Genomic DNA, 7500 nt, shown 5'->3' on the forward strand with positions numbered 1-7500 from the left:
ACTTCCACCACCTTAGTCGACCCCCTTATGTAGTCATTTCTAATCCTATCCTCTCTTGTAACGGGAGTGTAATTACATTAAAAGTTATAAATACGATGGGGACATAAAGCCAAAAACTACTGGATGGGTTATAGAGATTTCACCACAATAAACTATATCCCGCAACGTTGATTCCAATCTTATTCTTACTTTAAACTACGTTTGAAAATAAAGTACAATTATCTTCAGAAGAACAAGACTTGCTTTTGTGCCGAGCTGTGATATCAGTAATAAAAATGAATCAGAACAAATTTGAAATTACGTAACTATTGAAAAGAGGGTCAAGTTCCATGCTTGCTTTTGAAGTCTGCAGACAGACATATACGAATTAAAAAGGTTGAACAGTTCCTGATTGGTACCGGCTGAATACTCCAGAACTGTAACTGATTACAGGGACCTTCCCTGAAAAAGAGGGACACCATATCTTGAAAACTAACCATAGAATCTTCTTAAAAACAATCTCATAATGTTTCCCACACTCAATATTATAGATATTTTTACCAGTATTATGATTACTATCTTTTATACTACCTCAGCTATTGTGTGGATATTGCTGTTTATTAATTTTTTTTTATCATGTTGTCTCATGTATCTAGATTGTGAATGTTAATGTCTGTATTTTGTATTTTCCAAGTATATGGCCCTGAGCTGAAATAAAGAATATTGTTATTATTATTGGTAGTAGTATTAGCATAGTTTGGAAAACAGAGGTGGTACCAAGTGATTGGAAAAAGGCAATTATGATACCAATATATAAAAATAAGGGAAGTAAAAGGTTGTGTGGTAACTATCCGGGCATAAGTTTACTGTCAGTCCCAGTGGAAGACTATTCATGAGAGTAAAACCCCCCCCCCCCCTCAAAAAAACAATTAACTTAACAGGAATAAGACCTATAGTAGAAGAGAAACTTAGAGAACAGCAGTGTGGTTTTAGAAGTGGAAGGTCAACAGTGGATCAAATTTTCACCTTAAGACAGATAATTGAGAAGAGATGGGAGTAAACAAAGCCAATATTCTGTGCTTTTATAGACTTGGAGAAAGCGTATGATTCAGTATGGAGAGATGGAATGTGGAGAGTGGCAGAACACTATGGTACACCACTGAAAGTGATAAGGATACTAAAGAACTGGTACCAAGGTGTGTGCAGCTGTGTACAGCTGGATGGACAGCAAATTGACTGGTTCCCAGTTGGAATGTGGGCTAAGACAGGGATGTGTTATGTCACCCACCTTGTTTAATGTATATATTGACCATATAATGAGAAGAGTGATGGAGAATGAAAACAGAGGGGCTAGTATTGGTGGAGAAGTTTTTATGGATTTGGACTTTGCTGATGATGTTGCATTGGTTGCTGATACGTGGCTGGTGCTGGTAGGTATGGTAATGAGGATGGAGACAGAGACACAGAATTTTGGCTTAAACATCAGCACAAAGAAGAGCGAGATCATGGTTGTGAGTAAGGATGATGATTGGGTTGTTCACATGGAGGATATGACAATCAGAGGACAGGAACTCAAGCAAGTTGAGAAGTTTGTTACTTGGGAAGTGTGGTAACAGCAGACGAGAGGCAAATTGAAGATATACAAAGAAGAAAACTAGGAGCAGCAAGAGCTTTTGAGGTTCTGAGAAAAAACGTTTGTCAAGGCATGAAATCAGCTTGAAAACTAAGATGAGAATATTCAATGCAGTAGTACTACCAGTCTGATGTATGGTTCGTTCCACCTGGGTACTGACCAGAACAGAGGAGAAAAAGGTTGGATGCTTTTGAGATGAAGCTGCTGAGAAGGATACTTGGCTATTAATGGGCATGCTTATGTTAGAAATGAAGATATCAGGGTGAGATTGAGGCAAAGGCCAGTCAGTACCTAGGCTGAAGAAAGGAAGGCTGAAATGGTTTGGACATGTTGAGAGGATGGATGGGAATAGAGACCCTAGGAGAGCACTGACAGCAGTACAAATAGGAAGAAGACTTCTGGGTAGACCAAGAAAGAGGTGGATAAACATAATTGTCTGGGATCTTGGAGGATGAAATCCAAAACCTAGAGGAAGCAAGGGAAATGGCTCGGGATAGAGATAGATGGAGAGGAACTGTATCAGTCTTATGCACTGGCCAATGGCGGGAAGATAAAGTAAAGTAAAAGTAAAGTAAGTAGTATTATTAATGAGTAATTCTTCTCTTTCTCGTTGGATGAAAATTAAAACGCCGGAAAGAGTTTTAAAAGTACGACTGAATTAAGGTAATGATTTCAGATCGAAACATAAGTAGGTTTCAATACCAAGCACAAGAGAGAAGACTAGTTAGAATCTCGAGCTCACCGAAATGAATATAACCAAATCAATGTCAGGTGAACGAGATTTAGAGAAAAGAATCGTTAAAAAACTATGATATATATGTGTGTAAGTTATATATATATATATATATATATATATATATATATATATAATATATATATATATAGTATATATATAATATATATATATATATATATATATATATATATATATATATATCTGCATACAGCATATTATATATATTTAGTGTATGTATTTAACTGTCCATTTATCACTTTCCTGCCCCCATATTCAAAACCTGTCAGCGCATGACTTGCAACTCTTGACTGTCCTGCAAAGGATCAGTTACGCTTTTCTACCCTCGCCCGCCCGTCCCTTTCGTCCTTCAAGCGGGTATTGGTAGCTCCTGGGCAGGCGGGCAGGCGGGCAGGCAGGCAGTCTGACTACCCAGGTTTTAACCCCCTCCTATTTTGGCCCTAACCCATTTTGGCTTTCTAGGAATTGCACGAATTGTGTCCTTTCACTTTTGCGTCCTTGGAGTGACCTGGCCAATAGGATGTGAGGATTCTCTCTCTCTCTCTCTTTTATTTTTTATCTATTTTTTTTGGCAGGGTCTTCAACAGTCTTCTCTGAGGGGTATATATATATATGGGAGGGCAGTCTTTCTTTTGGACGTTACACGCTTTCCCTACCACGCTCAACGGGAGAGATTCAAGAGATTCGCAAGGAAAAGACTCCATAAAGGTAAGCTTGGAAAAGACCGGTGTCATTTTTGGCCTTTTAGTTTTCTCGAGCCAAGTTAAGGCAGATTCTAACATACGCAAAACTGCGGAGTTGTTTGAACAACTCCAATACAATCAAGACCGTTTTCTGCTCAAGTTACTTGACTCTGAACACCCACCGGCGCCCTTTTGTCATTCTACGTATATTGTCAGGCTGTCAGCTTCTTAACAAAAACGTTCAGTGCAATTAAGTCAGATTCTTATATAATGGAGAACAGCAAATTTTTTTTAACAATTCCAATACAATCAAGACTGTTTTCTGCTCAAGTTACTTGACCCTTTGAACACCCAACGGAGTTTTTTTGTTGTTTATTCTATATTGTCAGCTTCTTAACAAAAACGATCAATGCAATTTGGATCCACTGAATTCCAGTATTTCGAAAAAGGGCTCTTAACTGTTTGGTGACTCCAGACCTCAAATGAATTGACCCAATGTTTCCATACCGCCTTTGCTTTTAAGTCCACTCAATTCCTATTTGTTGACAATATAACTTAATACACTTAGTTTAATACATACTTCAGGTATGAATAGCTAGGAATAGAACATGCAAGAGAGTCTCATTTCTAGCCTCCAGGGTCACCCAGTGTTCTAAATCAGGGTTTCTTATCAGTGGGCATTCATACCCCGAATCACATGCTGAGGGTATGGGACCTGATCTCTGGATATTTGTATATCTTTGATTTTTATGTGGCAGTGTATACATGAGTATATTTTGTAAATGAATATACAGTTATTTTCAAAATGTACCAATGTATACATTGACACATTAAAATCAAATATATACAGATATCCAGGGATCAAGTCCCATACCCGCAGAATTACTTCGGGGTATGGGTACCCACTGTTAGCAATACCTGATTTAGAACACTAGGTAACACTAGAGGCTAGAATGTGGCTCATTATTTTATATATATATATATATATATAAAGACAACTTGAGCTATAGTAGATTCATCACCCGTGCATCTGATGTCTAGGCCAGTCCCTTTCGACACTCTTGATTGGCTGTTGATAAGCCAATCACAGGACTGGAAACTCTCAGTGTCTCGAGAGATTTCACATAAGCAGGATGTATCTTCCACCTCTCCTGAGGGATACGTATTTCAGAAGCATCTCTCAGGAGAGGGGGGAACATACATCCTGCCTATGTGAATTCTCGAGAGAAACAGTTTCCAGCCCTGTGATTGGCTTATCAACAGCCACCCAGGAGCGTCGTAAGGAAACTGGCTAGACATCAGATGCACGTTGTGATCTACTATAGTCTAGTTCACTGAAGTCTTAACGACCTAACATACACGTGAGTAAGTTTCTATCGTATGAAATCCTAAGAGTTTTTAACAATGGCTGCCTATTCTTCACAAAAAAATCATTGAACATTTGTAGTGTTTTTATTTAAATAAACAAAGCTTCATTCATAAACAGAGAGAAATAATCAATTACCAATTTTTTGGCGTGTCACTGGTGAATGATTACGAAAATATGAAAAGACAGACTCACATACTGAAAATAACTTACATAAATGGCAGTAGCGTCTTCAGTAAAATATTTTTTTTTTGGAAATGCTTAGACCATTCATACAGTTCCGTCATAAAATATATAAAAATAAATAAAATTACCGCTCTCAATTATCTCGCGACAACCTTCATCACCCACCGATGAAATTCCTTGAAATTACTTGCCGCTGAATCTACCTTCACTGAAAGACGGGGCGAATATGTGGATGGGTGACCATTACCTGATATCGGTTGTTAAGAGCCATTGGGCCAATGATGCCCCCCCAAAATCATAAGAGTGAGTTTTGTACAGATAAAGTTTACAATTCGTAGCCTGAAAAGTTTATATATATATATATATATATATATATATATATATATATATATATATATATATATATATATATATATATATATATCTGTGTGTGTGTTGCTGAACTAAAACAAGTGACTATCGATGTTTGTGATTTTCAGACCTAGAGAATAAGCGACGTCTGCCAGCCAAAAGAAATATATATCTACGTATATGTATATATATAATATATATATAATATATATATATATATATAAACTCAGTTAACCAAATGTCTAAAAAACTCAGCTAATTAAAAGTCCTTACACGAATTATTCCTAAACTGCTTAATGACAGAATTCTGACATACAACGAGAAAAGAATTGACAATGAAGACAAAACTTCCTCCAGTGGGTAAAAAAAAAAAACTGTTTTGCAGAGGCTGTGCTAAAGATAATTTTCATTATTACTACTTTATACGTCACCTTTGTCATCATAGCGTTATTCTTATTTTAAGTGAGTCAATTGCTTCAAGTTTGACTATCGTGTATTCATTACCGGTCTCTTCTTGCTTATATCTGTAAGGGTAATATTTGATCATCCTTATTATTTCAGGATCTGTACCAGTCTGAGTATATTATGAACACAATTCTAACCGTGATCACCATCGTCCTTTCATTACCTTCATTATCATCACCATCAGTGGTAATCGCATCATCACCAAAGTCATCATTAAACCTACTAATTTATGATGGCCAATCTCCTCCTACTCTTTTTCTTCTTCTTCGCTTCCAGATGCACTTCAGCAAACAAAAACTCATCTCGCCGTGGTCGCCCCTGACCTGGGGTCTCGACCACCGAGCGCCCTCCTGCCCTTCGCCACCCCGGCCCTGATCCTGGGCGGCCTCGCCGTCCTGAAGGGCGCCGCCATCCTCTCCGTCATTGGATGGGCGGGACTCTTCAGAGGCAAGCGCTCCCCGCCGGCGCCGACGAAGACGTCCTCGCCAGGGAGCAGAGTGAAGCCGCCCTCCTCTCCACCGTCGAGAACCTGGACCCCAGCGGCTGCATCCTGAAGCTCCTCTGCCACCTGCAGTTCAAGGAGGAGTCGGCCAGGACGCCCGAGGAGAACACCCTGGTGCAGATGTTCTCCGGCAAGGCCGCCGACGGCCTCACCTCCCAGAGCGCAGCCTTCGTCTTCGCGGCCGAGATCGGCAGCAAGAACAAGGACGCTGCCGTCTGCGAGAAGTACTTCAACAAGTGCCCCTACACCAGCGACGAGGTGGGCACCCTCCTCCAGCAGTCTTGGGGCTGCAACAATCCTTCTGTTTAAACGGGGCGTGAAGCCACGTCTCTTTCGTGTCCTGGGGTGGGTGAGTAAGTCATATAGGCCTTCTTCTTTTTCTTCTTCAGCACTCCTGTGGACGGAGCAATCCTTCCGCCAAAGTTGGTAAGCATCCTAAATCTCCTAGGCCTATGTAATAATCATCCCCAGGACAAGAGAACCACTTAGGAGGTTAATGGATCTTTATCAAAATGCTGTGTGTTACTCCTGACACAACCACTCTATCGCCGTCTATCTTGGATAGATAGAATGGAATGTCATAAAGCGCAATGATACAAAAGACACTAGAAATAATGAGTAGAATCAAAATTCTCAGAAGCAAGTCAGTTTGTAATACTTCATCTTCCAAGTATTGCAGATGTAGTATAAACTATGTAAGAAGTAGACCGACTTTGTTATTACTTATAATAAAATTGAGTAAAGCAACTTCTCTCGTATCATTTTATAGCCAAAAAATGCACAAACAGTGAATTAAACTTCTCCAAAAATGCACAAACATTGAATGAAACTTTCTCCAAAATGCACAAACATTGAATAGAACTTTTTCAAAAATGCACAAACATTGAATGAATATCTCAAAAAAATGCACAAAACGTTGAATGGAGCTTTCTCAAAAATGCACAAACATTGAATAAAACTCAAAAAATGCACAAACATTGTATTAAACTTTCTCAAAAAATGCACAAACATTGTATTAAACTTTCAAAAATGCACAAACATTGAATTAAACTTTCTAAAAAATGCACAAACACTGAATTAAACTTTCTCAAAAAATGCACAAACATTAAATTAAACTTTCTCCAAAAAATGCAAAAACATTAAATGAAACTCAAAAAATGCACAAACACAGAATTAAATTTTCTCAAAAAATGCACAAACACAGAATTAAATTTTCTCAAAAAATGCACAAACACAGAATTAAATTTTCTCAAAAAATGCACAAACACAGAATTAAATTTTCTCAAAAAATGCACAAATACTGAATTAAACTTCTCTCAAGCAAGTACACAGGACTATCAGTGCTGAAACGGAAATTGACAGTGAAGAAGGTTTGAAACGCGTAACAGGAGGAAAACCTCAATGCAGTTGTTCTACAAATCAACTGTTAGGAGAGGGTGGATAGCAAGATGGAAGATAGAGAATATGAACTGAGGTACAGTAAAAGGAACGAAAAGGGTTGTGAGCTAGGAAAGAACCTTAAGGTAATACCTACAGTGCGCCGCATGAGTTGCAGCACTGACGACACTAACCGCCCACGAG

This window comes from Macrobrachium nipponense, chromosome 15 (assembly GCF_015104395.2).
Source record: "Macrobrachium nipponense isolate FS-2020 chromosome 15, ASM1510439v2, whole genome shotgun sequence".
Lineage (NCBI taxonomy): Eukaryota > Metazoa > Arthropoda > Malacostraca > Decapoda > Palaemonidae > Macrobrachium > Macrobrachium nipponense.